Source organism: Bombina bombina, chromosome 1, assembly GCF_027579735.1.
Source record: "Bombina bombina isolate aBomBom1 chromosome 1, aBomBom1.pri, whole genome shotgun sequence".
Classification (NCBI taxonomy): Eukaryota; Metazoa; Chordata; class Amphibia; order Anura; family Bombinatoridae; genus Bombina; species Bombina bombina.
Window position 1 is genome coordinate 1,059,542,268 of NC_069499.1, and position 6,843 is coordinate 1,059,549,110.

General features: G+C 39.4%; 1 protein-coding gene across 1 annotated transcript in view; it reads right to left on the reverse strand.

The window, feature by feature from the left end:
* The window catches only part of ARFGEF2 (ADP ribosylation factor guanine nucleotide exchange factor 2), a 471,542-nt gene that overhangs the window by 344,190 nt on the left and 120,509 nt on the right, over positions 1-6,843 (reverse strand). The gene's annotated exons all lie outside the window — the stretch shown is intronic.

Genomic DNA, 6,843 nt, shown 5'->3' on the forward strand with positions numbered 1-6,843 from the left:
TATTTCTTTCTTGACACGGTGAGTCCACGGATCATCATAATTACTGTTGGGAATATCACTCCTGACCAACAGGAGGAAGCAAAGAGCACCACAGCAAAGCTGTTAAATATCACTCCCCTACCCACAATCCCCTGTCATTCGACCAAATGGAAAGGAGAAAGGAAGTAATATAAGGTGCAGAGGTGCCTGAGGTTTATAAAAAAAAAACTGTCTGAAAGATACAGGGCGGGCCGTGGACTCACTGTGTCAAGAATTAAATAAATTTATCAGGTAAGCATACATTATGTTTTCTTTCTAATGACACAGTGAGTCCACAGATCATCTTAATTACTGTTGGGAACCAATAACCAAGCTAGAGGACATGGATGATAAGGGAGGGACAAGACAGTTAGCCTAAACAGAAGGCAACACTGCTTGAATGACCTTTCTCCCAAAAGAAACCTCTGCAAAAGTATCAAATTCATAAAAAATTTAGAAAAAGTGTGCAAAGATGACCAAGTGGCAGCCTTGCAAATCTGTTCTACAGAAGCTCCATTTTTGAAGGCCCAAGATGAAGAAATAGCCCTAGTGGAATGAGCCACGATTTCCTCAGGAGGCTGCTGTCCAGCAGTCTCATATGCCAAGCGAATAACACTCCTCAATCAAAAAGAAAGAGAAGTTGCCGTAGCATTCTGACCCCTGTGCTTCCCCGAAAAAACAACAAATAAAGAAGAAGACTGGCGAAAATCCTTAGTCGCCTGCAAATAATATTTCAATGCACGAACCACAGGTTGTGCAACAAACGCTCCTTATGAGAAGAAGGATTAGGACACAAAGAAGGAATAACAATTTCTTGATTAATATTCCTATTCGAAACCACTTTGGGAATGAAACCTTATCAGAATGAAAAATAAGGAAAGGAGATTCACACTGCAACGCTGAAAGCTCAGAAACTCTTCGAGCCGAAGAGATAGCCACCAAAAACAAAACCTTCCAGGATAACATTTTAATATCCAAAGAATGCATAGGTTCAAACAGAGCCTGTTGAAGAACTCTAAGAACAAAATTAAGACTCCAAGGAGGAGTAGCAAACTTAAACATAGGCCGGATTCTAACCAGGGCTTGACAAAAAGACTGAACATCTGGCACATCCGCCAGACGCTTGTGCAACAAAATAGATAAAGCAGAACTTTGACCCTTTAAGGTACTTGCAGATAAACCCTTCTCCAGACCCTCCTGTAGAAAAGACAAAATCCTAGGAATCCTAAATCTACTCCAAGAGTAGCCTCTGGATTCACACCAATACAGACATTTACGCCATATCTTATAGTAAATCTTTCTAGTCACAGGCTTACGAGCCTGAATCATAGTCTCAATAACCAACTCAGCTAAAACTGGTCCAAACAAGGTCTTACCCTTGTAAGAAATGGACAAAATCTTAGATTTAGAAGACACATCCGCAGACCAAGACTTCAACCATAAGGCTGTGCGCGCCAATACAACAAAGCCAGAAATCTTTGTTCCCAACTTGATGACCAGTAAAGAAGCATCCGCAATAAAGGAATTAGCCAACTTCAGAGCCTTGATCCTATCCTGAATCTCCTCAAGAGGAGTATCTTGCTGAATAGAATCAGACAACGCATAAAACCAATATGCTGCCACACTGGTGATGGTAGCAATACACACAGCAGGCTGCCATTGAAACCCCTGGTGAACATACATCCTTTTAAGCAATGCCTCCAACTTCTTATCCATAGGATCCTTAAAAGGAACAGCTGTCCTCAATAGGAATGGTGGTTCTCTTAGCCAAGGTGGAGATTTCTCCCTCCACCTTGGGAACCATCTGCCATAGCCTTGTATTGTTGACAGATTCCTCTAGCTACCAATAGTGCTGATCCACTACATTTTTTTCTAAGATTCCTTGATAGAATCAGCAATTGGAAACATATTCTTAAAAATTGGAGAAGGGGAAAAGGGAATCCCAGGCTTCTCCCACTCCCGTGCAATAATCTCTGAAACACAATCTGGAACAGGAAACACTTCCACAGCGGAAGGAACGTCAAAAAACGTACTAGACTTCTTAAGAGTAACTATGGTTAACTAAGGTATCTAAAACCTCCTTAAGTAACAAATGGAGGTGCTCTGGCTTAAACCTAAAGGAAACGATCTCAGAATCAGAAGAAGGAATTACACTGTCAGAATCTGAGACTTCACCCTCAGACGCTACAGAAGTATCTTCCTCCTCAGACCTATGGGAAGAAACATAACTGCATCAGAAACCTTATACTTCCTTTTGCGCTTCCCCTGCAACATAGGAAAAGCAGACAAAGCCTCAGATACCGCCGAAGATATATGAGTAGCCATTCATACTTTATCTTTATTGGTTTAACTATTCAATCATACAAGTTTAAAAACACTTAAACTCTCTAGATATCAATATATAGCATAGATGTGTGAATAATACCTCTGAGAATCATGTATCTATATGTGAAAGATTATACTTGGTTTGTATAATATCAAGCAGTCAGATACAAACATTATCTTTTGTAGTCGGCTATTAATGAATTAAAAAATAATGCTGTAACAAGAGGACCTGTTAATATGTGGGATGTCAGATTATGAGATTAAAGCTATCTAGCTGTAATTATGAAATGCTTAGCTATAGGAGTATTACTGTCTGGGTTACGGATATCTCTGAGATGTTTAAGAGCTCTGTCCCTAAGGGCACGTTTGGTATGTCCCACATACTGTTTGTTACAGCCCCTACATGTCAATAGATAAATTACATGGGTTGTGTTACATTTTATATTATATCTAATCTATGTTGTTTGATTCAAATTTCGTTCCACTTTTAATGTATTGACAAGTTTTGCATATGTTGCCACTACATTTGTGGCAACCCAAGCATGTTGGAAGCCATGCATTGTGTTGCTGCTTGGGTAACATAGAAGGGGAAAGGATGGTCCTAACAGTTTTCAGAAAAAATAACCCCAAAAAAAATAAACGTTACTGTCTCTTTAAAACATAAAGTAACAAGGGGCGTGTCCAGGTCGTGACCATGCTAGGATGGAAAAAATAGGGGCTCCTCACATCGGCTAATTATTCTGCTATAGAAGCGACATCAATATCTTTTTATAAAGCACAAGCTTTACCAGAACCTACCGAGCCGATTGATGCTTTTATTACATAAGTAATCCAGCGTGGAGCCCTATATAACGGACTATTGCAGTCATTGACAGCGGCCTTTATTCTATTCCACAACTCCCTTCCTTGATCCCCGGGTTATAAGAGTTAATATAGCACTGTGGTAACAAGCCCTCAAACATGGAGGAAGACCTTCATTGTTTAATACAAAATCTCCTCAGAAAGCTAGATCAGAAGATACATGACTGCTTTGCCGACCTCACACCTTTGATAAAAGTACAATGCTGGGAAGAGGACAATGGCGCATCTAATATGGCGGAGACAAGAGTCGTCTCCATACAGCAGATACAACCGCAGGGGGCTGAAAGCTCCCTACCCCATACTGAAGGTACGGATGAGGACTGGTCCCTAATTGACTGAGACAAACACTAAGCAAAACCCTACCTTGCCTAAGAGGGACAACCACGCTATTAGCACCATAGATAGCTCTGACGCCGACACAAAGCAGCAGATCAGAACCTGGGTAGAGCCCTCAATTGCCAAAATTCAGGATGGTGCGGCCGGCCTCCTGATAAACAACGGCATCACAGTTAAATGTACAAAAGGGAACAGCTTAGACCCACTTAATCCAGAAAGTGAGAGGAGACTACCGGCGGCGCATGGGAAACCCCAGGGTGCAACTATCCGCAAGATGTGGGGCACATGACTGTTTGAGACTTCTACTACCTGGTAACCTCAGCCAGCTAAACACATTTGATTTGCCTTTACATCTACTGACCCGGGTTCCCCTGCATTATATGTTTGGACTGGAACGACTGCAAAGGAGAGGTGTAGGTTAATCACAAGGATTTCAACATTCTCACACCACGGGGTACCTAGTTACCTGTTGACCATACATATTCGTTGAGTTCCTACTATACCATACCAGAGATCTCACTAGTAACGTATTGTACTAAGGTCTAAAACTGTAATCAAAACATTACTTAGAGGTGGCATTGAATAAGTAGACCCTCTTAGATCACGCCTTATGGGAACTGTCATTATTATATCTCCTCAGACTGAGGTAGTTTGAGCCCTAATTAAGCGCAACATACTGTGTATTTTCTTTTCTATGATGAAGAACTCCACGTATACCTTAAATGTCTGATGTATAAATGGTTAAGCTGTCTATGATTGCTGAAGTACGTCATTTCACTACCCATTGTTTACATACACTGGGTTTGAAAGTTACTTAAAGGGACACTGAAGCCAATTTTTTTTCTTTTGTAATTCAGAAAGAGCATGCAATTTTAAGCAACTTTCTAATTTACTCCTATTATCATTTTTTCTTCGGTCTCTTGCTATCATTATTTGAAAAAGAAGGCATCTAAGCTTTTTTTTGGTTTCAGTACTCTGGACAGCACTTTTTTATTGGTGGATGAATTTGTCTACCAATCAGCAAGGACAACTCAGGTTGGTCACCAAAAATGGGCCGGCATCTAAACTTACATTCTTGCATTTCAAATAAAGATACCAAGAGAATGAAGAAAATTTGATAATAGGAGTAAATTAGAAAGTTTATTAAAATTTCATGCTCAATCTGAATCACGAAAGAAATTTTTTGGGTACAGTGTCCCTTTAAGCACGTTGTTTGTTTATACCAAAACTTCCAGCTAATTATCAGGAGCATCGATATTTATCTCCTAACCATTAAATGGTTAGGAAAATGCTCTTGTGCTATTTTATTGTAAATGTATCCCATATTTTACATTAATTCTATTGGAAGGTTAGCGCGGTATCTTTAACTCTAAACCCACTTTAATTTATATATTTCTACTCGTTGAACTGCTCTATATACTATTCTTATAAGCAATGCCACTATAGCCCTGACTCTGAAAAGAAAACTCTGTTTTGTTAATATCTCAATAGTTACGTGTTTTTCTCTATGTCCGGGTTCAGTTATTGTCCCTATCCTGCTATTCTGTATATCTGATCCACTTATCACTATTATGTAAGCTAATCACACTTTCTTTAATTTCTTACTGTGCACAGTGCAAGTACTATATATAAGTTGGTGTGACAGGTTAAGTGACTGACCACATATGCTTATACAGTACTTAGAATCTCATGTGCATCCCATCAAGGCGCCTCATACTACCTAGCGAGTTATTGTTTATGCAAAGTTTACTGTTATATTTTGCTAGGCTTTATGAGATTATATTTGTGCTCATTACAGGCAATCATTGTCCCTAACCTGCTATACAAAGTTTACAGTGTCCTCACTACTACTACCCTAGCCAATTATATTCATATAATGTATTTATTCTAAGAAGTGAGTCGGGGACACAGAATGAGAGCTACTATTGTACAGTACTTGTTTATATAACACTTAGATTGATTAATTGGGACAAGCTTTAATGTGGGAAATATCACCCAAACATATAGATTTGAGTAGGAACAATCCCAACTTATTCAACACTGTAATACTCACCCACTAAAACTATAGTACTTTCTCCATACTGCACATAGCCTGGCTATTACATTCAAGACAGGGAAGCTCATAACCCGACCCCAATAGCAAATGCAAAGCCCTGGATAATGTGACTAGAGAGAGCTCAACTTATCTCATTTAAGTATATTATCTTCATGTGTGTTGTGCAAAGAGATCTCTCTATCTCGTCTAGATATATATATTACTCAAACTGATGGGCTTTATTAAATAGGCCCATAGGGAATTATATATTTACAACGGATTATTAGGATATCTTTATTGCTATAATTTACCCACAGAGTAATAGCATTTAATATAGGTGCTATCATTTTTATCTATACTAGCTAGGTTTAAGATAACTATATACCGTGACCCAGCACTGGTCATCTTACTCTTCTGAAGGTATCTACTTCAGAACTAGAAGGACACGTCCCCCCCCCCCCTCTCCCACCCCTCCTTCCCTATTACACAAGCGGCTCTTGCCGCTGTACACTTTCCCTAAAATTTACCCTACATTTGAGCTTACCATACATTGTATGTTTATACATTGATCTTGAGTAACTACCATTTAACATAACATTCATGATAAAATTGGTCCAAGAGTGACCAGTGCAGTAGTTACTTCATATTCAGGTTCTAAAAGAAAAAACATAATTTATGCTTACCTGATAAATTTATTTCTCTTGTAGTGTATCCAGTCCACGGATCATCCATTACTTATGGGATATATTCTCCTTCCCAACAGGAAGTTGCAAGAGTCCACCCACAGCAAAGCTGCTATATAGCTCCTCCCCTAACTGCCATTACCAGTCATTCGACCGAAAACATGCAGAGAAAGGAAAACCATAGGGTGCAGTGGTGACTGTAGTTTAATGGAACAATTACCTGCCTTAAAGTGACAGGGCGGGCCGTGGACTGGATACACTACAAGAGAAATAAATTTATCAGGTAAGCATAAATTATGTTTTCTCTTGTTAAGTGTATCCAGTCCACGGATCATCCATTACTTATGGGATACCAATACCAAAGCTAAAGTACACGGATGATGGGAGGGACAAGGCAGGTACTTAAACGGAAGTTACCACTGCCTGTAAAAAACCCTTTCTCCCAAAAATAGCCTCCGAAGAAGCAAGGTATCAAATTTGTTAAATTTGAAAAAGTATGAAACGCAGACCAAGACTCCGTCTTGTAATCTGTTCAACAGAAGCCACATTTAAAAAAGGCCCAAGTGAAAACCACAGCTCTAGTAG